Source organism: Salmo salar, chromosome ssa03, assembly GCF_905237065.1.
Source record: "Salmo salar chromosome ssa03, Ssal_v3.1, whole genome shotgun sequence".
Classification (NCBI taxonomy): domain Eukaryota; kingdom Metazoa; phylum Chordata; class Actinopteri; order Salmoniformes; family Salmonidae; genus Salmo; species Salmo salar.
Genome location: NC_059444.1, coordinates 1,612,215 through 1,639,263, shown reverse-complemented (window position 1 = coordinate 1,639,263; position 27,049 = coordinate 1,612,215). Strand labels below are relative to the sequence as shown.

The 27,049-nt window shown below is 42.1% G+C and overlaps 1 protein-coding gene across 2 annotated transcripts in view; it reads right to left on the bottom strand.

Moving 5' to 3' along the window:
• LOC106591847 (pituitary adenylate cyclase-activating polypeptide type I receptor) overlaps positions 1 to 16,306 on the bottom strand; it is a 116,033-nt gene extending 99,727 nt beyond the window's left edge. For both annotated transcript variants that reach the window (XM_045714366.1, XM_045714367.1), the window contains exon 1: positions 16,172 to 16,306. The gene's annotated coding sequence lies outside the window, so the exon portion shown is untranslated. The remainder of the gene's footprint in view (positions 1 to 16,171) is intronic.
• Positions 16,307 to 27,049: the final 10,743 nt, after the last annotated feature.

The window sequence follows — 27,049 nt, the reverse complement described above, 5'->3', positions numbered from 1 at the left end:
TTTTTCAATGGGATAGGTTTAAAGTCAATACAACACATCAGGTATCCACTTCCTGTCAGAAAATGTCTCAGGGTTTTGCCTGCCAAATGAGTTCTGTTATACTCACAGACACCATTCAAACAGTTTTGGAAACTTTAGAGTGTTTTCTATCCATATATAATAAGTATATGCATATTCTAGTTACTGGGTAGGATTAGTAACCAGATTAAATCGGGTACATTTTTTTTATCCAGACGTGCAAATGCTGCCCCCTAGACCCAACAGGTTAAGTATTGACTGATCTACACAGGGTTGAATGCAGTGATTTTCAGAATCTGCCGGTTTGGTATATCAAATCACCTTTAGAGTGTTTTTAACAACTTCCGGTTGCTCCAGGAAGCTTAGAATCAACACAGGTAGACCTCACAGTAGCCTGATGGATTGTTATAGAAGACAGGTTCATAAGGCATTCATAACCCACATAGGCTTCAGGTTGAATTTAGGTGAGCAGGCAATGTATTCCTATGGGGAGAGAAGTCAATGCAAACTGTTTGATGTAAACACATTCTTTTCACTGTTACAGGTTAATGCCACACGGTCAACATTAGGCTTGCACAGATCTGGAGGACCTCAGGAACGTTCCTGAGGTCGAAATGTGCTTCTAACCCTAACGGTTCTCTCACTGTCACCCAAAAGCACCTGAAATTTAGGGCCAGGCTTCATTATGGGCCTACTTTTTTTCACGGTCACAGCGGGGCATCTCGTTGATCTCGGCACAGCCTAGAGATTATGGTAATGCCATTGCAGGCTCTGTGTGTCTTTAAGCCCAGTACTGTGTCACTCCATCCTTGCTGTGTGTGTGTCTGTGTGTGTGTGTGTGTGTGTGTGTGTGTGTGAGAGAGAGCTTTTCTTTGACATCTGTTGGGAGAAATGACTGATTTACAGTTCATGAGGGTTGCCTAATCACACATATGAAGTTTTGAAAATATCTGACCTTTTTAACCCTTCGAAACAGCCCCTGTGACCCCAATTAAAGGCATTTCCGAGTTGGCACAGGAAGCTTAAAGTAAACACATATCCTCACTGTGGTAAGCTTTTACAGAATCCAGAGTTTAAAGTCTTTACGTTAAGAACTGACTGATTTACAGAGGGTTGAATGAGTGTGTGTGATTTCAGAAAATCACAGAAATCTCGCAGAGCTCCGAATCCCGCCTTACCGGATTCGTCTGAACACGCTGCAACTGCAGCTGGATCTGTAACTTTTTAGAAAAAAACATTTGTTTGACTATCACCAATTGTACATTGTACGATTTCTCTTAAATGACGATAGATAAATGTCTGGTTCTTTTTTTCCTGACACCGTAGGTTCATGTACTTTGACGTGAAGTGGTCAAATTACACTCTATTTTAGTTTTTTGAACCTTTAATCCCAGAAAAATGGCCTTAACTCAAAAATCGTTGAGGCCTCGACGCCATCTTGTTTCTGGGCTAACAGCCCATTATGCCAAACCTACACTCACCAAGATTCGTCTTCGAAGTCTTTTCCATTTAGGAGAAATGGCCATGTCGTGATTGGTGATGTTTTGTACATTTGCAATAAGATTCCATTCGCCATCTGCTGGAATTTACCGGGACAGCGGAAAAATTACCAAAATGTGAACATTTTATAAAACGGAAACCGAATGTTCGAGAGACTTTGTTCGATGACTTCCCGGAAAATCTGGCCCCGGTAAACGGCCCGCCGCTGTCGGCGAATTTTACAAACATTCGCGGACGTCTAGTAAGGGACCGTACATTTGCAATATGGAGATTCTCATCAATCATACAGCAAATGCCAAAACGTGCCCTTCTTGTATGTAAGAATATCTAACCTCTTGTCGGGCTCGTCCCGTATGCGGGACGGACATCCAGCGGACATCCAGCGAAAAATCCTATCTCCATTAGCATAACAAAATTTAATATATTTTTTTTCAAATATAGGACTATGTTATATCGTTTTATAGATACACCTCTCCTGAATCGAACCACGTTGTCCGATTTCAAAAAGGCTTTACAGAAAAAGCAAAACATTAGATTATGTTAGAGGAGTATATCGTAAAAGTAGCCACATAGCCATTTTCCGACCAACCACATGCATCACAAATAACCAAAAAACAGCTAAATGCAGCACTAACCTTTGACAATCTTCATCAGATGACACTCCTAGGACATCATGTTACACAATACATGCATTCTTTTGTTCGATAAAGTTCATATTTATATATAAAAACAGCATTTTACATTGGCGCGTGACGTTGACTAACTATTTTCCCTCAAATGCATCCTGTGAAACAGCGCTACAATTTACTAAATTACTATTCGAAAACATTTTTAAAATGTAATATTGTCATTTTAAGATTTATAGATGAATATCTCTTGAAAGCACCTGTAATGCCAGATTTAAAAATAACTTTACTGGGTAATCACACTTTGCGATAAAAGGGGATGCGATACTCAGAAAAATAGACTACCGTTACAGGTCAGCGCCATCTTGGAACAATCGCATATCAAATCTACTCTTGTATACTATTGTCAATAATCCCTTACCTTTGATTATCTTCATCAGAAAGCACTTCCAGGGATCCCAGGTCCACAACAAATGTATTTTCATTCGAAAAAGTTAATCCTTTACGTCCCAATAGCTTGTTCTTGTTAGCGCGTTCTGAAGGCTGCTCCAAAAGTTCCGTCGGACGTGGGACTCCTCTTTCAATAAAATGCTTTTTTTTTTTATTTAGGTTCGTTCAAACATGTCAAACGTTGTATAACATAAATCTTTAGGGCCTTTTTCAACCAGAGCTCCAATAAGATTCAAGGGGGACGATTGCATTGTCTTTCTAAACGTTTCGAAAGGGGAGGGTAGCCAGGGGCGCCGGCGTCATAATGGTGACGGCCCTCTCCATGTGACCACTTTCCACAGCGTCTCATTCTGTCAGTTTTCACAGTAGGAGACTCAAACCACTTTGTAAAGACTGGGGACATCTAGTGGAAGCAATAGGAAGTGCTCAATGAACCATTGCTCACGGTGTGATTTATAGGCAAAGTGATGAAGTTGAGTCCGCAATTCAGAATTCCACTTCCTGTTACGATCGGTCTATATATTATATATCAGGGTTCGTCAACTAGGTTTGGCCTTGGGCCAAATTGTTTCTGAGCCAATAGTCGGCGGGCCAGAATATATTAAGTATATAATATTAGGCCAATTAATTGGCCTACACTACAAATGTAACATGTTTAACACATATGATTAGTACATAATAAATTCAGTGACAATAAGATAATCATTTTGATCTGATTACTCATGGACATGGTGGGGAAATTTGAGGCCTTCGCTAGAAGGCTTGATTTGATTTGATTTGATTTGGCCGCAGCATTATCACAGAGGTGATGGAAGATTTCATCAAGCAGCTGAGAGACAACTTCTCCAACAGATTTGAAGACTACAGCATGCCCAAGGATATCATTGCGTTTGTACGTGATCCTCTCACAGAATTCTCCTCCTTTGCTAAGAAAACAATACCCTCACTGGATGAGGCCGCAATTCAAACTGAGCTGATTGAATTCCAGACAACGAGCAAAATCAGGGATGCCGAGTCCCTGTGTGCGTTGTGGGTGGCATTCTCAGAGGACAATAAACAAACTTGCATTTTATGTGCTAACAATGTTTGGATTGACTTACACCTGGGAGTCCTCATTTTCCTCTATGAAATATATAATATAGACTCACGACAGGAAACGGCTTTCAATCGAGGACTGCCTGCCTCAAAATCACATCCATCCATCAAACTCGACATTCACAAGATTGTGTCCGAGGGGAAATTCAACTTTTCTCATTGAATAAGTAACTTAGTGGCCTGTATGACTGTATTTAGTAAATTCTAATATTATTGTGAGAGGTTATCCAGGGATATTTTACGTCTCAAGCTGACAGTATGTTCTGTTTGTTCTGGTCGTTAGAATGTTCTGGTCGTTAGAGGAGCTGGCACAGACAGTATTTTTTTTCTTTAAATAATTGTTTTATGTAGGATGCTACATTTTTGATCAGTTGCAATTGTTAGTAGGCCTAATAAAACAAAATCCTACTTCCATTAGACTGTTAAGCCTCATAGCCTACCTCAGCCAGTTATTTTATATAGGTCTAGGCTCCAAAGAAATAGACTCCAATCAAGCCCTCTTGTTGTTTGTAAAGTCAAATTAAAATGAAGATTATTGTTGAAATGAATTGCTCAACTGGTGTATGTTCTCTCCATCTGTTGGTTTTTGGACAAGGACATCCTGGCCGGCCAAACCCTCCCCTAACCCGACGATGCTGGGCCAATTGTGCGTTGCCTCATGGATCTCCCGGTCACGGCCGGCATGGGTATCGAACCAGCATCTGTAGCAACGCAGAGAATGCATTTGACTGTTGGGGCTTTCAGGAGGAACAGAAAATTGCATGTCAATTCATATATAGTAGCACCTTCTGTCTATACCAGGCCCGGGGGCCGTATGAGGCCCGCGACCTGATTCAATACAGCCCGCAGAATCATGCTCAGATCACATAAAGAATTTGCGATATTAAAGTTTTGAAAAACGTATTTGTTGTTCAAATTAACAGCCCAATGAATACTCGCCTTTGTGAAACAATTTAACTCCCACCGCTTGTGGAACATATATTTTGAAAGTACGTATAAATACAAATGTACGAGGTCAGACAGTGACTGACAGGCTGACACACACGTCACAGTTACAAATAGTATCTAGCTAGAAATTGCGCAAAGTATATGGGGCTTTGGTGACAAAACGGATGGCATTGTGATAGACTGCATCCAATTAGCTGAGTAGAGTGTTGGAGGCTATTTTATAAATGACATCGCCGAAGTCAAGGATCGGTAGGATGTTGTATTCGCTTGTTGTACACTTGTTGTGTTCGGCGCATGTGACAAATAAAGTTTGATTTGATTTGATCTGACGGACTCAGTAAACACAAATTATTTGTTTGTAAAGGGTGTCTGAGTTATGGAGTGTGCCCCTGGCTATCTGTCTGGTTTGCTTAATATAAGGAATTTGAAATTATTTATACTTTAACTTTTACTTTCAATACTGAAGTATATTTGAGCAATTCCATTAACTTTTGATACTTAAGTACATTTAAAACCAAATACCTTTAGACTTTTACTGAAGTAGTATTTTACTGTGTGACTTTCACTTTTACTGGAGTAATTTTTTATTAAGGTATCTTTACTTTTCAATTGAGTACTTTTTCCACCGCCGGACTGGACACAACTAGACAAACTAATATTTTTTGAGAAGATCAGGGAGTTTTGAGACAAAGAGGCCAGGGACATCACATGTCCTGCACCAAAGTCAAGGGAAGGACAGAAACATTGAGTTAATAAAGACGGATACAAATATTTTTTACTTTCCATAATGCAGGTGTTTCAGCCCAGCTCAGTGCTTTCTGTGGTGGAGGGGCAGCCAGCGGACAATACGGAGCGTAGGGGTTGGTAATCTTCTCTAGTTGCGCCGTGATTGGCTCAGTGTTCTGTCACTCGTCGGGACAGTACGTTACCGCCAAGACTAAGGGTAGACCTCGAAAATTAGAGCCCCTTGGGTGCTGCCATAGAGTTAAATTAGAAGTGCCCATCCAAGAAGGCTCAAAGTCATTGGCCACAGATAAAATGACATCAAATCACGTTATATCTACTGTAACTTTGATTGGACTGATCATGTCAACATTATACTTTCAAAATCTTAGCTAGCATCTATCAAGTCAACAATCTACTGGCAAATCCTTTTTAATCCTTGTCATATGAAGAGAAATTATTGAAGAGAAATTGTAGATAAAACGTATCAGTGCTCATCGGCCATTGGACATAAACATTACACAACAAGTTGGGAATCACAAATTCAACAATGAGTGGTTTGGAAGGAATCAGTGGCTAACTGCAAGCAGTGCAAAGCAATCACAAGCCTGCTAGTTTAAAATGATAAACATTCAACATTGGCCATGATGTCAGTGAAACATGATTTGTGCTGCGCTCAAAACAACTGTTAACTCGGAACTGAGAACTTCGGAATTCCAGAAAAAAATGAGCTCCGACTGGGAAATACGTTTTGAACGGTCGTCCAACTCGGAATTGTAAGTTGTCTTGAAAGCACCATAAATCCAGAGAACGACAGACTTTGATGACAGAATTTTCCCACGAAGGACCGCCGTGCCACCTTCCTTTTCAAGTGAAGGAGATATGTATACTGTAGCTAAGAAAGTAATACTAAGTGTATGTTGTGTATTAAGATGTTAGTAGCCCATGTGCCTCACCCTAATCATTTGGTCTATTTACACCTCTTCATTTCACCTACTGTTCTGACTTGGTGGTGCACATGTAGCCTATAACCTGTTTTAGAGCAATGTAATCATCAAATTTTGTAAGAGCTTTCATTGACTACTTATATGCCCCCTTTATTTATCATACGGGTCTGACTTGGTGTACAGGGAGAACACTGTAAGAACGGCCGGCCCATGTTCTGAATTATGTCGCTGTACATTTCAAAAGTGCTGAACAAATAGTTCTATTGACTACGTCCATCCTAGCTCGCTCATTAATGTCTTAATCGAAATTACAGATTGCCTCTTATCTGCTCGTCGTCCTCTTATGCCAGAGTTTGTACATCTCAATTGTCAGTAGAAACCACATTTGTTTAAGCAAGTCAGCCATATCAGCCATGTTTTTTTAAAGGCAGTAAATGAGGCTGAATGAACTGTTTCTCTGCCAGATGAGGCTCTGCTGATAACCAGGTGTAGCGGTGGTAAGGATTCACTCCATGGTGCTGAAAAGAAAGCTCTGCTGTTGGGACAGCTTTATGTAGAGGCCCTAACAGCTTTATGTAGAGACCCTAACAGCTTTATGTAGAGGCCCTAACAGCTTTATGTAGAGGCCCTAACAGCTTTATGTAGAGGCCCTAACAGCTTTATGTAGAGGCCCTAACAGCTTTATGTAGAGGCCCTAACAGTTTGTGGGCACCGTTTGTCACCGTTATAGTGCAATTCATGTTTTGTTTAGCGTAGTGGCTTTGCTGGCATGCATCCCACTTATTTTTTTATTATTTTGCCCCACCAAGATTTACATGCTAAAATCGCCACTGCTCTCTCCTAACACACACACATTGCTGCTACTGTTGATCTGTTTATCCTGCTGCTCAGCCACTTCACCCTTTATTGTATGCATACTGTATAACTCCATATAACTAAGTTATCTATCACCTGCATGTCACGTCCTGACCAGTAATAGGGGTTATTTGTTATTGTAGTTTGGTCAGGACGTGGCAGAGGGGTATTTGTTTTATGTGGTTCGGGGTGGTGGTTTGTTTAGTAGGGTATTTGATTTATGTATTCCGGGGGTTTTTGGGCACTGTTCTATGTTAGTGTATTTCTATGTTCTGTCTAGTCTTTTGTATTTCTATGTTTTGTTTATTGGGTGTTGGACTCTCAATAGGAGGCAGGTGTTTTCTAGTTGCCTCCGATTGAGAGTCCTATATATACGTATGTGTTTGTTGAGTGCTTTGTGGGAGATTATGCTGTGTATAGCCTTGTGCCTGACCAGCCTGTGATTAGTCGTTGTGTTTTCTTTGTGTACGTGTTTGTTTTGGTTCTCCTTCTTGTCCGTTTATTAATAAAGAAGATGAGTGCACATTTCCAAGCTGCATTTTGGTCTAAATCCGACGACAACCGTTACACAGCATCACTGATATGGTTATTGATATTGTTCTTGTACATACTGTATAGGACTGGGGTATAGGACTGGGGTATAGGACTGGGGTATAGGACTGGGGTATAGGAATACTGTATATTATTTTGTTCTCTCTACTGGCATCCACACTTTTTGTTCTTTTTTAAATATATTGACACTTTCTATTTTTCATATTGCTACCATGAAAATATGGAAGTTACCATTTCACTGTATCGTTTATACCTTCTGTATCCTGTGCATGTGACAAATAAACGTAGATTTTATTTGATATAGTGTGTGTTTACCAGAGACGGTAATGTGAAGAACAGCATGACCTGCACCAAAGTCAGATTAGGATCAAGGCCAAGAACTAGATAAACTGTATTTTAACCTGGAGTTGTTCCTTATTGTAAACTACGACTTTTACCACTTTTAGTCTTGTAATCTTTGGTTGTTTACTACACTGCTCACTCTGTTTAGCACATGGCCTCACATGTGAATCCTTAAAGAGATGGGTGGGGCTAAGGCTTAAGAGGGTGTGAACGGTGCTGAATGGGTGGAGACAAAGAGCTCTCCAGTAAGTGCACCACAAATATTCAAGGGCCATTTTCTCAAAAGTGAGGTTACAGGTTAATAAACTTTTCAAAGTAGAATTACTTTCCCATTGTTCCTCAACTGTAGTGTTTGATATACACATTTCTAGCTTTGAGTCTCTACTTTTATCAATTTAAAAAAAAAAAACACACAATTTCAAATGTTGCTACATAAAACCAAATCGAAGTGGTCAGTCACATATGGGACTGACCCTGTATATAGTCACCTTACCCCTGTACATATCTACCTCCAGTATCCCTGTCCCCTGTCCCCTATACATATCTACCTCCATCACTCCAGTATCCCCGTCTCCTTCCCCCTATACATATCTACCTCCATCACTCCAGTATCCCTGTCTCCTATACATATCTACCTCCATCACTCCAGTATCCCTGTCCCCTTCCCCTATACATATCTACCTCCATCACTCCAGTATCCCCGTCTCCTTCCCCCTATACATATCTACCTCCATCACTCCAGTATCCCTGTCCCCTTCCCCCTATACATATCTACCTCCATCACTCCAGTATCCCTGTCCCCTTCCCCTATACATATCTACCTCCATCACTCCAGTATCCCTGTCCCCTTCCCCCTATACATATCTACCTCCATCACTCCAGTATCCCTGTCTCCTTCCCCCTATACATATCTACCTCCATCACTCCAGTATCCCTGTCCCCTTCCCCCTATACATATCTACCTCCATCACTCCAGTATCCCTGTCCCCTATACATATCTACCTCCATCACTCCAGTATCCCTGTCCCCTTCCCCCTATACATATCTACCTCCATCACTCCAGTATCCCCGTCTCCTTCCCCTATACATATCTACCTCCATCACTCCAGTATCCCTGTCCCCTTCCCCCTATACATATCTACCTCCATCACTCCAGTATCCCTGTCCCCTTCCCCCTATACATATCTACCTCCATCACTCCAGTATCCCCGTCTCCTTCCCCTATACATATCTACCTCCATCACTCCAGTATCCCTGTCCCCTTCCCCCTATACATATCTACCTCCATCACTCCAGTATCCCTGTCCCCTATACATATCTACCTCCATCACTCCAGTATCCCCGTCTCCTTCCCCCTATACATATCTACCTCCATCACTCCAGTATCCCTGTCCCCTGTCCCCTATACATATCTACCTCCATCACTCCAGTATCCCTGTCTCCTTCCCCCCATACATATCTACCTCCATCACTCCAGTATCCCTGTCCCCTTCCCCTATACATATCTACCTCCATCACTCCAGTATCCCCGTCTCCTTCCCCTATACATATCTACCTCCATCACTCCAGTATCCCTGTCCCCTGTCCCCTATACATATCTACCTCCATCACTCCAGTATCCCTGTCTCCTTCCCCCTATACATATCTACCTCCATCACTCCAGTATCCCTGTCCCCTTCCCCCTATACATATCTACCTCCATCACTCCAGTATCCCTGTCCCCTTCCCCCTATACATATCTACCTCCATCACTCCAGTATCCCTGTCCCCTTCCCCCTATACATATCTACCTCCATCACTCCAGTATCCCTGTCTCCTTCCCCCTATACATATCTACCTCCATCACTCCAGTATCCCTGTCCCCTATACATATCTACCTCCATCACTCCAGTATCCCTGTCCCCTTCCCCCTATACATATCTACCTCCATCACTCCAGTATCCCTGTCCCCTTCCCCCTATACATATCTACCTCCATCACTCCAGTATCCCCGTCTCCTTCCCCCTATACATATCTACCTCCATCACTCCAGTATCCCTGTCCCCTTCCCCCTATACATATCTACCTCCATCACTCCAGTATCCCCGTCTCCTTCCCCCTATACATATCTACCTCCATCACTCCAATATCCCTGTCCCCTTCCCCCTATACATATCTACCTCCATCACTCCAGTATCCCTGTCCCCTGTCCCCTATACATATCTACCTCCATCACTCCAGTATCCCTGTCCCCTTCCCCTATACATATCTACCTCCATCACTCCAGTATCCCCGTCTCCTTCCCCCTATACATATCTACCTCCATCACTCCAGTATCCCTGTCCCCTGTCCCCTATACATATCTACCTCCATCACTCCAGTATCCCTGTCTCCTTCCCCCTATACATATCTACCTCCATCACTCCAGTATCCCTGTCCCCTTCCCCCTATACATATCTACCTCCATCACTCCAGTATCCCCGTCTCCTTCCCCCTATACATATCTACCTCCATCACTCCAGTATCCCTGTCCCCTATACATATCTACCTCCATCACTCCAGTATCCCTGTCTCCTTCCCCCTATACATATCTACCTCCATCACTCCAGTATCCCTGTCCCCTTCCCCCTATACATATCTACCTCCATCACTCCAGTATCCCTGTCCCCTTCCCCCCTATACATATCTACCTCCATCACTCCAGTATCCCTGTCTCCTTCCCCCTATACATATCTACCTCCATCACTCCAGTATCCCTGTCCCCTTCCCCCTATACATATCTACCTCCATCACTCCAGTATCCCTGTCCCCTTCCCCCTATACATATCTACCTCCATCACTCCAGTATCCCTGTCCCCTTCCCCCTATACATATCTACCTCCATCACTCCAGTATCCCTGTACATTGTTAATATGGTACTGACCTCCATCACTCCAGTATCCCTGTACATTGTTAATATGGTACTGACCTCCATCACTCCAGTATCCCTGTACATTGTTAATATGGTACTGACCTCCATCACTCCAGTATCCCTGTCCAGTGTTAATATGGTACTGACCTCCATCACTCCAGTATCCCTGTACATTGTTAATATGGTACTGACCTCCATCACTCCAGTATCCCTGTACATTGTTAATATGGTACTGACCTCCATCACTCCAGTATCCCTGTCCATTGTTAATATGGTACTGACCCTGTATATAGTCACCTTACCCCCTCGTGTTTTTCTTATTGCTTATTTTTACTTATTGTGTTTTTGTTCTACCTTATGCTATTTGTTGTATTACATTGATATTGATTAGTGCATTGTTGGGTTTAGAGCAAGAAAGGCATTTCACTCTACATTGTACATTAAAACTTCAAACGGGCTGTTTGAGAAGGTTTGAATCCTAAGCAACCTGCCCACATATAGTCTGAAGTATAATAGAACAAGATGGCTGCTGTAGTCGGATAAACCTTGGTAGAGCATGGGTGGAATAGGCCTTGTGGTGCTGATAAACCTTGGTAGAGCATGGGTGGAAGAGGCATTGTGGTGCTGATAAACCTTGGTAGAGCATGGGTGGAAGAGGCATTGTGGTGCTGATAAACCTTGGTAGAGCATGGGTGGAATAGGCCTTGTGGTGCTGATAAACCTTGGTAGAGCATGGGTGGAGTAGGCATTGTGGTGCTGATAAACCTTGGTAGAGCATGGGTGGAAGAGGCATTGTGGTGCTGATAAACCTTGGTAGAGCATGGGTGGAAGAGGCCTTGTTGTCCTCATGTGAATTTCCTTTTTTTCCAGCTTCAGACCAAGACTCACTTAAAACATACATTTTTTTGTTTTTAATTTCCAGGCTCTTTTGAGAGACCCCTAATAAATGAAAATAAGCACACATCGTGCATACTGGGAGGAAGGGGGGGGGTCAAAACCTCTACACGAAAGAGAATAGTCAAAATATCTCCACTGGTAGGTGAACCCAGGACCTTCACAATCTTAAGGTGGTGACTTGAACGCTGTTATAAATACATCAACACTCTATTTAATTGGATTTTATGATGTCAGCATGTGTTTATTCCAAAATGGTTGTTGTTGTTCATTCACGCAGTACTTGCTTGGTAAAAAAAAATGTTGTGTCTAAAAACAGTTGATGTGTTGTGAACTGTTCCATTTTATCACATAGCTAACCAAGTTAGCAAGCATGGCATTTTATTTTGACTGCGTACAGGCCGCGCAAGTAAGCAATGATCATTACTTTTTACTTGTGGATAGCGACTTCAAATGTACGCTGACTGTGTCCATTTTGCATCCATTTTGGATTATAATGACAACAGGGGGAAAACATGTAATTGAGAGAGGAGGGAACAGAATGAATTAATGCATAAGATAAGAATTTGTTCTGGAACTTCTAACAGTGACACGTCTGCCTGGAGTGTGCATTATAAATTAGCAGCGTGGCAGTTTTTCCCAAAGTTCCCAAAGTTTGGTCTTGACTATGAACTGAACTTACTTATGCTTTGTGGAAGAATGTGGGATATATTGTCAACATTGAGTTGTGGTGCATGATTTGATACAGCTACTGTTAGTAACATTGGCTTGTAGCTACTGGCTAACATTAGTTGGGGAAGCTAATTGGCTAATAGCAGCCAAGGACGCTCGCTAGATTATTTGTGCTTATTTGTTTGTGCTCTGATTATCAGACTTGTATGAAAAACCTTCCTTGGCAAAGTATAGCTTTGAATTTTGAATTTTTGAATTTAAAATTGAGAGAAAATTTATTGAAAATTGAGAGACAGATTTAATTGAAAATTAAGAGAGGGGGAAAGATTGAATTGAAAATTCAACCCGTTTCAGGAAACTAGGAGTATGTCGCGAGTCACTATTTCACAGGAGAGCCATTTGAACATATATCATTTTTTTCAAAATGCGTTTTTTGTCAGAAATGCCTTCTCAAACATGTGAACTTTCGTGTGCCTTAATAACAAACTTGTAGGCCAACTGTAAATACGAATACAACTGTTCAATTATGAGCCTAGTTGGTTTAGCCACAGAAAAAGGACAGCAACTTTCCCGCTAGCCATGATTGGCTGAGATGATGAGTGGGCTGGACATGCCGAGAGATGAGTTGGGATTGGTCTGCCATGTAGCACACTTCTGTCTATTTGAGCTGGTCAGTATCTCTAGGTAATCCTGTCTAACACAGCTTTTTTAATGTATTGTGTATTAAAACTGCATAAGTGTTGCTCTCCACTTTCTGGAGGACTGAGTTTTGAAATCAGTGGAATTCGAGTATGATAGCTAAGGAGATTGAGAAAACACCTGTCTCCGGATTACATCTTCAAACTAAGGGAAAGCGTGGCATCTGTGACAGGGAGAAACGTCCATCCATAGCCTAGCTAGCTATGTTTCCAGATATTACACATTTCTAAATTTGACAAAGTTGTTTTCATTTCAAGTTAAAATGTACTGTTAGCTAGCTAGCTAACATTGAACCTGGTTGGTTAGCTACCTGTAGAGCTAGCTAGCTATATTTCCAGATATTACACATTTCTAATTTTGACAGAAAGAGCCCTTTGCTTGGCTAGCTATAGCCTAAGGTTAGCTAGCTAACATTTAACCAGGTTGGTTAGCTACCTGCAAAATCATGCAGGGTAGTAACGTCATGAGTTGTGATTATGGTTCATTGTTTACCTAGCTAACGTTAGCTGGATGGCTTGCTAGCTAACATTACGTGTATGACATTATTCGTATCTCAGAGCCATTTGCTTAGCTAATGTGTAGCTAGTTAATATTGAACCTGGTTGGTTAGTTACCTGCAGAGCTAGCTAGCTAGCTACACGTCTTAACAAAATACTCCAATATGCAAGTAACCGTTTCGGGGGCGTTCGTAAATTCAGTCTGGCCATCTACTCCGATTTCAGAGCCCTCTCGTCTGACTACCAGAGTGCAGAATAACTGATGAATTTACGAACGCTCAACACCCGTTGAATATGGCCGATGTCAGTAAACATCAGCAAAATATTGCTAATTAAATTGTTGCCAGGAGCACAGTTACAGTCACCAACACTCTGGATAACATGAAAACAGCCTAACCAGCTCTGCTAGGGAGAGTAAAAAGGTCTGAGTGGGGTGTTCTCTCATTATGTGTCTGGAAGTAGCTAGCAAGCTAGCCAATGTTAGCTCTGGTGTTTGACTGCTGTTTTGAGGTTAGAATGTTCAGATCAATCTCAGTAAGACTAAAATAATGGTGTTCCAAATAAGGCCCAGTTCCCAGGACCAGAAATACAAATTCCATCTAGATACTGTTGCCCTAGAGCACACAAAAAACTATACATACCTTGGCCTAAACATCAGCACCACAGGTAACTTCCACAAAGCTGTGAACGATCTGAGAGACAAGGCAAGAAGGGCCTTCTATGCCATCAAAAGGAACATCAAATTTGACATACCAATTCGGATCTGGATAATTGAATCAGTTATAGAACCCATTGCCTTTTAAATTGAGACTCTGCATGCAGAATTCTGCAAAAAATATCCTCTGTGTACAACGTAAAACACCAAATAATGCATGCAGAGGAGAATTAGGACGATACCCGCTAATTATCAAAATCCAGTTAAAAGCCAATAAATTCTACAACCAACTAAAAGGAAGCGATTCCCAAACCTTCCATAACAAAGCCATCACCTACAGAGAGATGAACCTGGAGAAGAGTCCCCTAAGCAAGCTGGTCCTGGGGCTCTGTTCACAAACAGACCCCACAGAGCCCCAGGACAGCAACACAATTAAACCCAACCAAATCATGAGAAAACAAAAAGATAATTACTTGACACATTGGAAAGCATTAACAAAAAAATGGAGCAAACTAGAATGCTATTTGTCCCTAAACAGAGAGTACACAGTGGCAGAATACCTGACCACTGTGACTGACCCAAACTTAAGGAAAGCTTCGACTATGTACAGACTCAGTGAGCGTAGCCTTGCTATTGAGAAAGGCCTACGAAGGCAGACCTGGCTCTCAAGAGAAGACAGGCTATGTGCAATACTGCCCACAAAATGAGGTGGAAACTGAGCTGCACTTCCTAACCTCCTGCCGAATGTATGACCATATTAGAGACACATATTTCCCTCAGATTACACAGACCCACAAAGAATTCGAAAACAAACCCAATTCTGATAAACTCCCATATCTATTGGGTGAAATACCACAGTGTTCCATCACAGCAGCAAGATACGTGACCTGTTGCCCCAAGAAAAGGGCAACCAGTGAAGAACAAACACCATTGTAAATACAACCCATATTTATGTTTATTTATTTTTCCTTTTGTACTTTAACTATTTGCACATATGACATTTATAATGTCTTTATTCTTTTTTACATTTTGTGAGTGTAATGTTTTACTGTTCATTTTTGTTTATTACACTTGTGTTTATTATCTACTTCACTTGCTTTGGCAACGTTAACATATGTTTCCCATGACAATAAAGCTCTTAAATGAAATTGAATTGTGAGAGAGATTGAAATTGAACTGAAGAGAGCATATTCCCGAAGCTACACTATTAGGTAAATAGGCTATAATAACCAATCAGTTTAACCAATCAGGTAATAGTAACTATGTAGTATATAAGCATCCTATAGGCTACTATCCAACGCACTACACTACCTCCCATGTATCACCCTATGGACGTTGCGCGCACACAGCCATGCCTAAACTATATAGATAGCATGTGTAGGTAAGAGACAACTTATGCTTGATCCGAAATGTGGTCGAAGGATGGATGGTTTGACTCAAAGCGGAGCCTCCAGAGGAAAGCAGAGGCCACATTGAGCTCCGGACCATGCGCCTCTCAAATGTTGTATCAATGTGGAGGGCTCCGTATAGCTCCGCATTGACATGATTCGTTAGTTGACCGTAGGTGAGGGCGGGAGGTCCTGTATAAACGCAAACTCACTTCCTTGACATCTTCCTTCACAACACTAATGTGCTGCTCGACAAAAAGAGCAGGTATTTCATGCCCAGACTTCTGCAGAGGCCGTACCACTAAATGCTGGATGGCCAATGCAGAAATCGGATTGACCATGTAGCCCCTTCCAGCCGTGATCACGCAGAGTAAACATCCCAGCGCAGAATAAAACTATAAAAAACCCTCTCTCTCTTACCATGAAGCCATCGGTGTCCGGTCGGAGGGGTTTTATCCGGTATGTTCCCAGTAAATCTTCCGTTTCAGTCGGTAATATCAAGCACGCAGCGCAGCGAGATGACAGATATTTAATCACTGCAGCCGCAGCACGCGCTCAACGTGCACCCTGCTGCGCACGAGGGGAGACGGTACCAGATATTCCAGCTCGACCTGAGACGTCTTTACCTTCACAGACAGGAGACGTCTTTACCTTCACAGACAGGAGACGTCTTTACCTTCACAGACAGGAGACCTGAGACGTCTTTACCTTCACAGACAGGAGACCTGAGACGTCTTTACCTTCACAGACAGGAGACCTGAGACGTTTTTACCTTCACAGACAGGAGACCTGAGACGTCTTTACCTTCACAGACAGGAGACCTGAGACGTCTTTACCTTCACAGACAGGAGACGTCTTTACCTTCACAGACAGGAGACAGACAGACATGAGACAGAGGGACAGACAGGAGACAGACAGACATGAGACAGAGAGGCAGACAGGAGACAGACAGACATGAGACAGAGGGACAGACAGGAGACAGACAGACATGGGACAGAGAGGAGACAGCGGGACAGACAGACATGAGACAGCGGGACAGACAGGAGACAGCGGGACAGACAGGAGACAGCGGGACAGACAGGAGACAGACAGACATGGGACAGAGAGGAGACAGCGGGACAGACAGACATGAGACAGCGGGACAGAGAGGAGACAGCAGGACAGATCCTACTCAGATCTTTACGGTAGCCTAACTGTAGGCTAACTGTAGGCTAACTGTAGCCTAACTGTAGGCTAACTGTAGGCTAACTGTAGCCTAACTGTAGGCTAACTGTAGCCTAACTGTAGGCTAACTGTAGGCTAACTGTAGCCTAACTGTAGGCTAACTGTAGGCTAACTGTAGCCTAACTGTAGGCTAACTGTAGGCTAACTGTAGGCTAACTGTAGCCTAACTGTAGCCTAACTGTAGCCTAACTGTAGGCTAACTGTAGGCTAACTGTAGCCTAACTGTAGGCTAACTGTAGGCTAACTGTAGGCTAACTGTAGGCTAACTGTAGCCTAACTGTAGGCTACGGTAGGCTAACTGTAGCCTAACTGTAGCCTAACTGTAGCCTAACTGTAGGCTAACTGTAGCCTAACTGTAGGCTAACTGTAGGCTAACTGTAGGCTAACTGTAGCCTAACTGTAGCCTAACTGTAGCCTAACTGTAGGCTAACTGTAAGCTAACTGTAGCCTAACTGTAGGCTAACGGTAGCCTAACTGTAGGCTAACTGTAAGCTAACTGTAGGCTAACTGTAGGCTAACTGTAGCCTAACTGTAGGCTAACTGTAGGCTAACTGTAGGCTACGGTAGCAAACCCTGTTTGTTGCTGCATAAATGTAAATACGGTATTTTAGGGAAGCGGGGTTGAGGAGACTGAGAAGACAAAACTCTGACTAGTCCGTTGGGTTGATGTGAATCCGCATATTATGAGTCTTACCGGCAATAAACTCGTATCCCCAGTGGACTGGTTCGTACCTAAAACATTCTCCATCCAGTCTGCTGCAAAGAACTTGATTTCCTCCTTAACTAGATTTCACGGAGGGGAAAAAACAGGGGAAAATATGCGTACTTTCTTTATGAAACATCATTTTTCATCACCATGCTAAAGTGGCTAACGCCTAGGAATGCTAGTCCCGAATGTTATTTTATATTATATTATTTTAGCAACAACAAAAAATTTTACTTTTCAAATTCTACAGAAGTTCAATTATACACTCAAAATGCATATTTAGCAAAGAACATAACCAAGCACAGAGGTTTACGAAAAATAAATATACAGGACCAGTCAAAGGTTTGGACACTGACTCATTCAAGGGGTTTTCTTTATTTTTACTATTTTCTACATTGTAGAATAATAGTGAAGACATCAAAACTATGAAATAACACATATGGAATCATGTAGTAACCCAAAAAAGTGTTAAATAAATTAAAATATATTTTATACTTGAGATTCTTCAAAGTAGCCACCCTTTTCCTTGATGATATCTTTGCACACTCATGACATTCTCTCAACCAGCTTGGGAGGTAGTCACGTGGAATGCATTTCAAATAACAAGTGTGCCTTGTTAAAAGTTAGTTTGTGGAATTTCTTTCCTTCTTAATGCGTCTGTGCCAAGGATATTGAAACTCTTGACCCGCTCCACTTCAGTCCAGTCGATGTTCATGGGGGCCTGTTCGGCCCTCCTTGTCCTATAGTCCAGGATCAGCTCCTTTGTCTTGCTCACATTGAGACAGAGGTTGTTGTCCTGGCACCACACTGCCAGGTCTCTGACCTCCTCCCTATAGGCTCTCATCGTTATCGGTGATCAGGCCTACTACCACTCTTGTGTCGTCAGCAAACTTAATGATGGTGTTGGAGTCATGTTTGGCGACGCAGTCGTGGGTGAACAGGGAGTACAGGAGGGGACTGAGCACGCACCCCTGAGGGGCTCCAGTGTTGAGGATCAGCGTGGCAGATGTGTTGCTACCTACCCTCACCACCTGGGGGCGGCCCGTCAGGAAGTCCAGGATCCAGTTGCAGAGGGAGGTGTTTAGTCCCAGGGTCCTTAGCTTAGTGATGAGCTTTGAGGGTACTATGGTGTTGAACGCTGAGCTGTAGTCAATGAATAGCATTCTCACGTAGGTGTTCCTTTTGTCCAGGTGGGAAAGGGCAGTGTGGAGTGCAATAGAGATTGCGTCATCTGTGGATCTGTTGGGTCGGTATGCAAATTGGAGTGGGTCTAGGGTTTCTGGCGTGATGGTGTTGATGTGAGCCATGACCAGCCTCTGAAAGCACTTCATGGCTACAGACCTGAGTGCTACGGGTCTGTAGTCATTCAGGCAGGTTACCTTCGCTTCCTTGGGCACAGGGACTATGGTGGTCTGATTGAAACATGTAGGTATTACAGACTCAGTCAGGGAGAGGTTGAAAATGTCAGTGAAGACACTTGGCAGTCGTTCCGCGCATGCTTTGAGTACACGTCCTGGTAATCCATCAGATGACTCCTGACCTGGCCTCCACAATCACCGACCTCAACCCAATTGAGATGGTTTGGGATGAGTTGGACCGCAGAGTGAAGGAAAAGCAGCAAAAAAAGTACTCATTATATGTGGGAACTCCTTCAAGACTGTTGGAAAAGCATTCCAGGTGAAGCTGGTTGAGAGAAGGCCAAGACTTTCCAAAGCTGTCATCAAGTTAAAGGGTGGCTAATTTGAAGAATCTCAAATATATTTTGATTTGTATAACACTTTTTTGGTTAAGACATTGTTAAGACGTGTTATTTCATAGTTTTGATGTCTTCACTATTATTCTACAATGTAGGAAATGAGTAGCTGTCCAAACTTTTGACTGGTAGTACAGTAGCTACAGCTGAACAACTACAGTGGCTTTGGAAAGTATTCAGACAACCTTTTCCACATTTTGTTACGTTACAGGCTTATTCTTAAAAGGATTAATAAAAAAAATGTCCTCAGTAATCTACGTACAATACCCCACAATGACAAAGCAAAAACAGGATTTTAGAAATGTTTGCAAATGTATTAAAAATAATACCTTATTTACATAAGTATTCAGAGACCCTTTGCTATGAGACTCGAAACTCAGGGTGTTTCCATTTGGTATTTTAGTAGGATCCTGTTGCGAAAGCAGCAGCCCCTCTTCCTGGGGTTCCACAGAAAACACGAAACGTAATACAGAATGACATAATACAGAAAATCAATAGACAAGAACAGCTCAAGGACAGAACTACATACATGTTTAAAAAGGCACACGTAGCCTACATATCAATCCATACACACAAACTATCCAGGTCAAATAGGGGAGAGGCGTTGTGCCGTGAGGTGTTGCTTTATCTGTTTTTTTGAAACCAGGTTTGCTGTTTATTTGAGCAATATTGTCCTGGGTGTCGTAAGGATTGGACCAAGGCGCAGCGGGTAAAGTGCTCATCTTCTTAATTTACTTAAAGAAAACACTTAAACAAAATAAACAAAAGACGATAACAGTTCCATAAGGCTCCCAGGCTATACAGAAAATATCCAGCCACAAAACACAAGGGAAACAAACCCCACTAAATATGGCCTCCAATTAGAGACAACGACAACCAGCTGCCTCTAATTGGAGGTCATTGCCAAAACCCCAACATAGAAATAGAAAACTAGATTTAAACACAGAAATAGAAAACATAGAACCGAAACCAAAAACACCAAAACACACAAAACAAACACCCCCCTGCCATGCCCTGACCAAACTACAATGACAAATAACCCCTTTTACTGGTCAGGATGTGACAAATATGAGATGGAAGGAATAACGGCTCTATATAATACTGTACGTTTTCTTGAATTTGCTCTGCATTTGGGGGCTGTGAAAAGACCCCTGGTGGCATGTCTGGTGACAGTGTGTGAGTCAGAGCTGTGTGTAAGTTGATTATGCAAACATTTTGGTATTTTCAACATATTAATGTTTCTTATAAAAAGAAGAAGTGATGCAGTCAGTCTCTCCTCAACTCTTAGCCAAGAGAGACTGGCATGCCTAGTATTTATATCAGCCCTCTGATTACAATGAAGAGCAAGACATGCTGCTCTGTTCTGGGCCAGCTGCAGGTTAACTAGGTCTTTCCTTGCAGCACTGTACTACACGACTGGACAATAATCAAGATTAGACAAAACTAGAGCCTGCAGAACTTGCTTTTTGGAGTGTGGTGTCAAAAAAGCAGAGCATCTCTTTATTATGGCCAGACCTCTCCCCATCTTTGCAACCATTGAATCAATATGTTTTGTCCATGACAGTTTACAATCTAAGGTAACGCCAAGTAATTTGGTCTCCTCAACTTGTTCAACAGCCACACTATTCATTACCAGATTCAGCTGAGGTCTAGCACTTAACCTCACTAGGGTAGGGGGCACTATTTTCACCTCCGGATGAAAAGCGTGCCCAAAGTAAACTGCCTGTTACTCAGGCCCAGAAGCTAGGATATGCATATAATTGGTAGATTTGGATAGAAAACACTCTAAAGTTTCCAAAACCATTAAAATAAGGTCTGTGAGTATAACAGAACTGATATGGCAGGCGAAAACCTGAGAAAAATCCATCCAGGAAGTGGGATATTGTAAATGTTTGTAGTTCTCTATTGAATGCCTATACAGTATGCAATGATTTAGGACTCAGATTGCACTTCCTATGGCTTCCACTAGATGTCAACAGTCTTTAGAAATTGTTTCAGGCTTGTATTCTGAAAAATGAGGACCCTGGGATGAGTGGACCCTGGGAAGTCCCAGAGCTGTTTTCTGCACGCCTTTCTTGTTTTTCTTTTTATATTGACGAAGCTATTGTCCGGTTAAAATATTATTGATTATTATGACTAAAAACAACCTGAGGATTGATTATAAACATCGTTTGCCTTGTGTCCTCCTCCCAGAGTGCTAAGAGCCTTGGTGTGACCCTGGACAACACCCTGTCGTTCTCCACTAACATCAAGGCGGTGACCCGATCCTGTATGTTCATGCTCTACAACATTCGCAGAGTACGACCCTGCCTCACACAGGAAGCGGCGCAGGTCCTAATCCAGGCACTTGTCATCTCCCGTCTGGATTACTGCAACTCGCTGTTGGCTGGGCTCCCTGCCTGTGCCATTTAACCCCTACGACTCATCCAGAACGCCGTAGCCCGTCTGGTGTTCAACCTTCCCAAGTTCTCTCACGTCACCCCACTCCTCCGCTCTCTCCACTGGCTTCCAGTTGAAGCTCGCATCCGCTACAAGACCATGGTGCCTGCCTACGGAGCTGTGAGGGGAACGGCACCTCCGTACCTTCAGGCTCTGATCAGGCCCTACACCCAAACAAGGGCACTGCGTTCATCCACCTCTGGCCTGCTCGCCTCCCTACCTCTGAGGAAGCACAGTTCCCGCTCAGCCCAGTCAAAACTGTTCGCTGCTCTGGCACCCCAATGTTCTGGCGTCCCTCACGACGCCAGAACAGTGGAGTCAATCACCACCTTCCGGAGACACCTGAAACCCCACCTCTTCAAGGAATACCTAGGATAGCATAAAGTAATCCTTCTAACCCCCCCCCCCCCCCTTAAAAGATTTAGATGCACTATTGTAAAGTGGTTGTTCCACTGAATATCATAAGGTGAATGCACCAATTTGTAAGTCGCTCTGGATAAGAGCGTCTGCTAAATGACGTAAATGTAAATGTAAATGCAGTAGAGGTGCTGGCATAGAGCAGGAGAAGAGAGGTGCTGGCATAGAGCAGGAGAGGTGCTGGCATAGAGCAGTAGAGGTGCTGGCATAGAGCAGGAGAGGAGAGGTGCTGACATAGAGCAGGAGAGGAGAGGTGCTGGCATAGAGCAGGAGAGGTGCTGGCATAGAGCAGGAGAGGTGCTGGCATAGAGCAGGAGAGGTGCTGGCATATAGCAGGAGAGGAGAGGTGCTGTAAATGACTTAAATGTTTGACATGTTTCTACGAACATTACTGATACTTTTGGGATTTTTCGTCTGCCTGTTGTGACCGCATTTGAGCCAATGGATTACTGAACAAAACGCGCCGACAAAACGGAGGTTTTTGGATATAAAGAGGGACTTTATCGAACATTTATTGTGTAACTGGGCATCTTGTGAGTGCAACCATATGAAGTTCATCAAAGGTAAGTGATTAATTTTATCGCTATTTCTGACTTTTGGTTTGTAATGTTTTGTGTGCTGGGCACTGTTCTCAGATAATCGTATGGTATGCTTTCACCGTAAAGCCTTTTTGAAATCTGACACAACAATTGGATTAACAAGAAGTTAATCTTTAAGCCAATGTATACACTTGTATGTTTTATGAATATTTATTATGAGTATTTCTGTTTTTGAATTTGGCGCTTTGCAATTTCACTGGATGTTGGCCAGGTGGGACGATAGCGTCCCATATACCCTAGTGAGGTTTAAGGAATGATTTGTACCAAATACAATGCTCTTAGTTTTAGAGATGTTCAGGACCAGTTTATTATTGGCCACCCATTCCAAAACAGACTGCAACTCTATAAGGGTTTCAGGGACTTCATTAGCTGTGGTTGCTGATGCGTGTATGGAATCATCAGCATACATGGACACACATGCTTTGTTTAATGCCAGTGGCAGGTCATTGGTAAAAATAAAAAAATAGAAAAGAGTAGAGGGCCTAGAGAGCTGCCCTGCGGTACACCACACCTTACATGTTTGACATTAGAGAAGCTTCCATTAAAGAAAACCCTTTGAGTTCTATTAGATATATAGCTCTGAATCCACGATATGGCAGAGGTTGAAAAGCCATAATGCATATGTTTTTTTCAACAACAGGTTATTGTCAATAATACAAAAGGTTGCACTGAAATCTAACAGTACAGCTCCCACAATCTACTTATTATCAATTTATTTCAACCAATCATCAGTTCTATTAGATAGATAGCTCTGAATCCACGATATGGCAGAGGTTGAAAAGCCCTTACACTTAACCTGTTTGGGATAGGGGGCAGTATTTTCACGTCCGGATAAAAAACGTACCCGATTTAATCTGGTTACCACTCTAACCCAGTAACTAGAATATGCATATACTTATTACATATGGATAGAAAACACCCTAAAGTTTCTAAAACTGTTTGAATGGTGTCTGTGAGTATAACAGAACTCATTTGGCAGGCAAAACCCTGAGAAGGTTTCATGCAGGAAGTGGCCTGTCTGACAAGGTGTTGTTGTTCTTGCTTCTGTTTATTGAAGAGTCAGGATCTTAGCTGTAACGTGACACTTCCTACGGCTCCAATAGGCTGTCAGAGCCCGGGAAAAACCTGAACGATGACGAGGCAGCCTCAGGCTGAAACACATTATCGCCTTTTCCAAGTGGCCCATCAGAGGACAATGGAATTAGGCGCGTGCCCGATTCGACCCAGTGATATATTTTCCTTCGGCTGTTTATCTAATTGCAGATTCCCGGTCGGAATATTATCGCTTTTTTACGAGAAAAATGGCATAAAAATTGATTTTAAACAGCGGTTGACATGCTTCGAAGTACGGTAATGAAATATTTAGAAATCTTTTGTCACGAAATGCGCCGTGCGCGCGACCGTTATTTACCATTGGGATAGTGTCTGGGACGCATGAACAAAACGTCGCTGTTGGAACATAACTATGGATTATTTTGGACCAAACCTACATTTGTTATTGAAGTAGAAGTCCTGGGAGTGCATTCTGACGAAGAACAGGAAAGGTAAGACCATTTTTCTTATAGTAAATCTGATATTGGTGAGTGCTAAACCTGCTGGGTGTCTAAATAGCTAGCCCTGTGATGCCGGGCTATGTACTTAGAATATTGCAAAATGTGCTTTCACTGAAAAGCTATTTTAAAATCGGACATATCGAGTGCATAGAGGAGTAATGTATCTATAATTCTTAAAATAATTGTTATGCTTTTTGTGAACGTTTATCGTGAGTAATTTAGTAAATTGTTAGTAAATTCGCCGGAAGTTTGCGGGGGGTATGCTAGTTCTGAACGTCACATGCTAATGTAAAAAGCTGGTTTTTGATATAAATATGAACTTGATTGAACAAAACATGCATGTATTGTATAACATAATGTCCTAGGTGTGTCATCTGATGAAGATCATCAAAGGTTAGTGCTGCTTTTAGCTGTGGTTTGGGTTTTGGTGACATTATATGCTAGCTTGAAAAATGGGTGTCTGATTATTTCTGGCTTGGTACTCTGCTGACATAATCTAATGTTTTGCTTTCGTTGTAAAGCCTTTTTGAAATCGGACAGTGTGGTTAGATTAACGAGAGTCTTGTCTTTAAATAGCTGTAAAATAGTCATATGTTTGAGAAATTGAAGTAATAGGATTTTTAAGGTATTTGAAAATCGCGCCACAGGCTTCAACTGGCTGTTACGTAGGTGGGACGAATTCGTCCTGCCTAGCCCATAGAGGTTAAGTTTTTTCAACAACAGGTTATGGTCAATAATATCAAAGGCTGCACTGAAATCTAACAGTACAGCTCCCACAATCTGCTTATTATCAATTATTTCAACCAATAATCAGTCATTTGTGTCAGTGCAGTACATGTTGAGTGCCCTTCTCTATAAGCATGCTGAAAGTCTGTTGTTCATTTGTTCACAGAGAAATAGCATTGTGTTTGGTCAAACATCATTTTTCCCAACCGTTTGCTAAGAGCTGGCAGCAAGCTGATAGGTCTGCTGTTAGAACCAGTAAAGGCTGCTTTACCACTCTTGGGTAGTGGACTTACTTTGGCTTCCCTCCAGGCCTGAGGACAAAGACTTTCCTCTAGGATCAGATTAAAGATATGACAGATAGGAGTGGCTATAGAGTCAGCTACCATCCTCAGTAGCTTTCCATCTAAGTTGTCAATGCCAGGAGGTTTGTCATTATTGATCGATAACACTTTTCCCACCTCTTCCACACTAACTTCACAAAATTCAAACTTGCACTGCTTTTCTTTCATTATTAGTTTTTTTATGCATGAATATCACTTCTCACTGTTTGTCATTTCCTGCCTAAGTTTGCCAACTTTGCCAATGAAATAATCATTCAAATAATTGACAACATCAAATGATTTTGTGATGAATAAGCCATCTGATTGGATGAACGATGGAGTTGAATTTGTCTTTCTGCCCATAATTTCATTTAAATTACTCCAATGGTTTTTTCCATCATTCTGTCATAAACTTCATAATATAGTTTCTTGTTATTTTTGTTGAGTTTAGTGACATAATTTCTCAATATGCAGCAAATCAGCCAGTCAGATGTGCAGCCAGACTTATTAGCCACTTCCTTTTGTCCCATCTCTTTCAACCATACAGTTTATCAATTCCTCATCAATCCATGGAGCCTTAACAGTTCTAACAGTCAGTTTCTTAACAGGTGCATGTTTATCAATAATTGGAAGAAGCAATTTCATAAATTCATCAAGTGCAGCATCTGGATGCTCCTCATTAATCACATCAGACCAACAAATATTTTTAACATCATCCACATAAGAGTCACAGCAAAATCTTTCGTAGGATCTCTTATACACTATTTTACTCCCAGCTGTTGGAACTTTGTCTTTCCTGGTTATAGCCACTATATTGTGATCACTGCATCCAATGGGTACGGATACAGCTTTAGAACAAAGTTCTACAGTATTAGTAAAAATGTGATCTATACATGTGGATGATGTTGTTCCTGTAGTGTTTGTAAACACCCTGGTAGGTTGATTAATAACCTGAACCAGATTACAGGCACTAGTTACAGTGAGAGGCTTCCTCTTGAGCAGACAGCTTGATGAAAACCAGTCAATATTCAGGTCCCCAAGAAAGTAGACCTCTCTGTTTACATCACATACACACTATCAAGCATTTCACACATATTATTTAGATACTGACTGTTAGCACTTGGTGGCCTATAGCAACACCCCTAAATAAAAGGCTTTAGATGTGCCAAGTGAACCTGCAACCACAACACTTCAATAACACTGGACATAAGATCTTCACTAAGCATTACAGGGATATGGCTCTGAATATATACGGCAACTAAATGTTATATCCTTGTATTGCTACTGAAATATCATCAAATTAACTAAATTAGTCTCAGAAATTGTTAATATATGAATGTTATCTGATGTTAGCAAGTTATTGATTTCATGAACTTTATTTCTAAGGCTACATATATTAATATGGGCTATTTTCAGCCCTTTCCTGGGTAGCTGATCAGAGGTAGACATCATATGGAAAAGAGCAAACAAAGCAAAAAATATACATTCACCAGTCCATTAATCAATTGATGTGTGTGTGCTGCGGGGTTGAGGCTACGAACCCATAAGCTTGGCTCTCTCA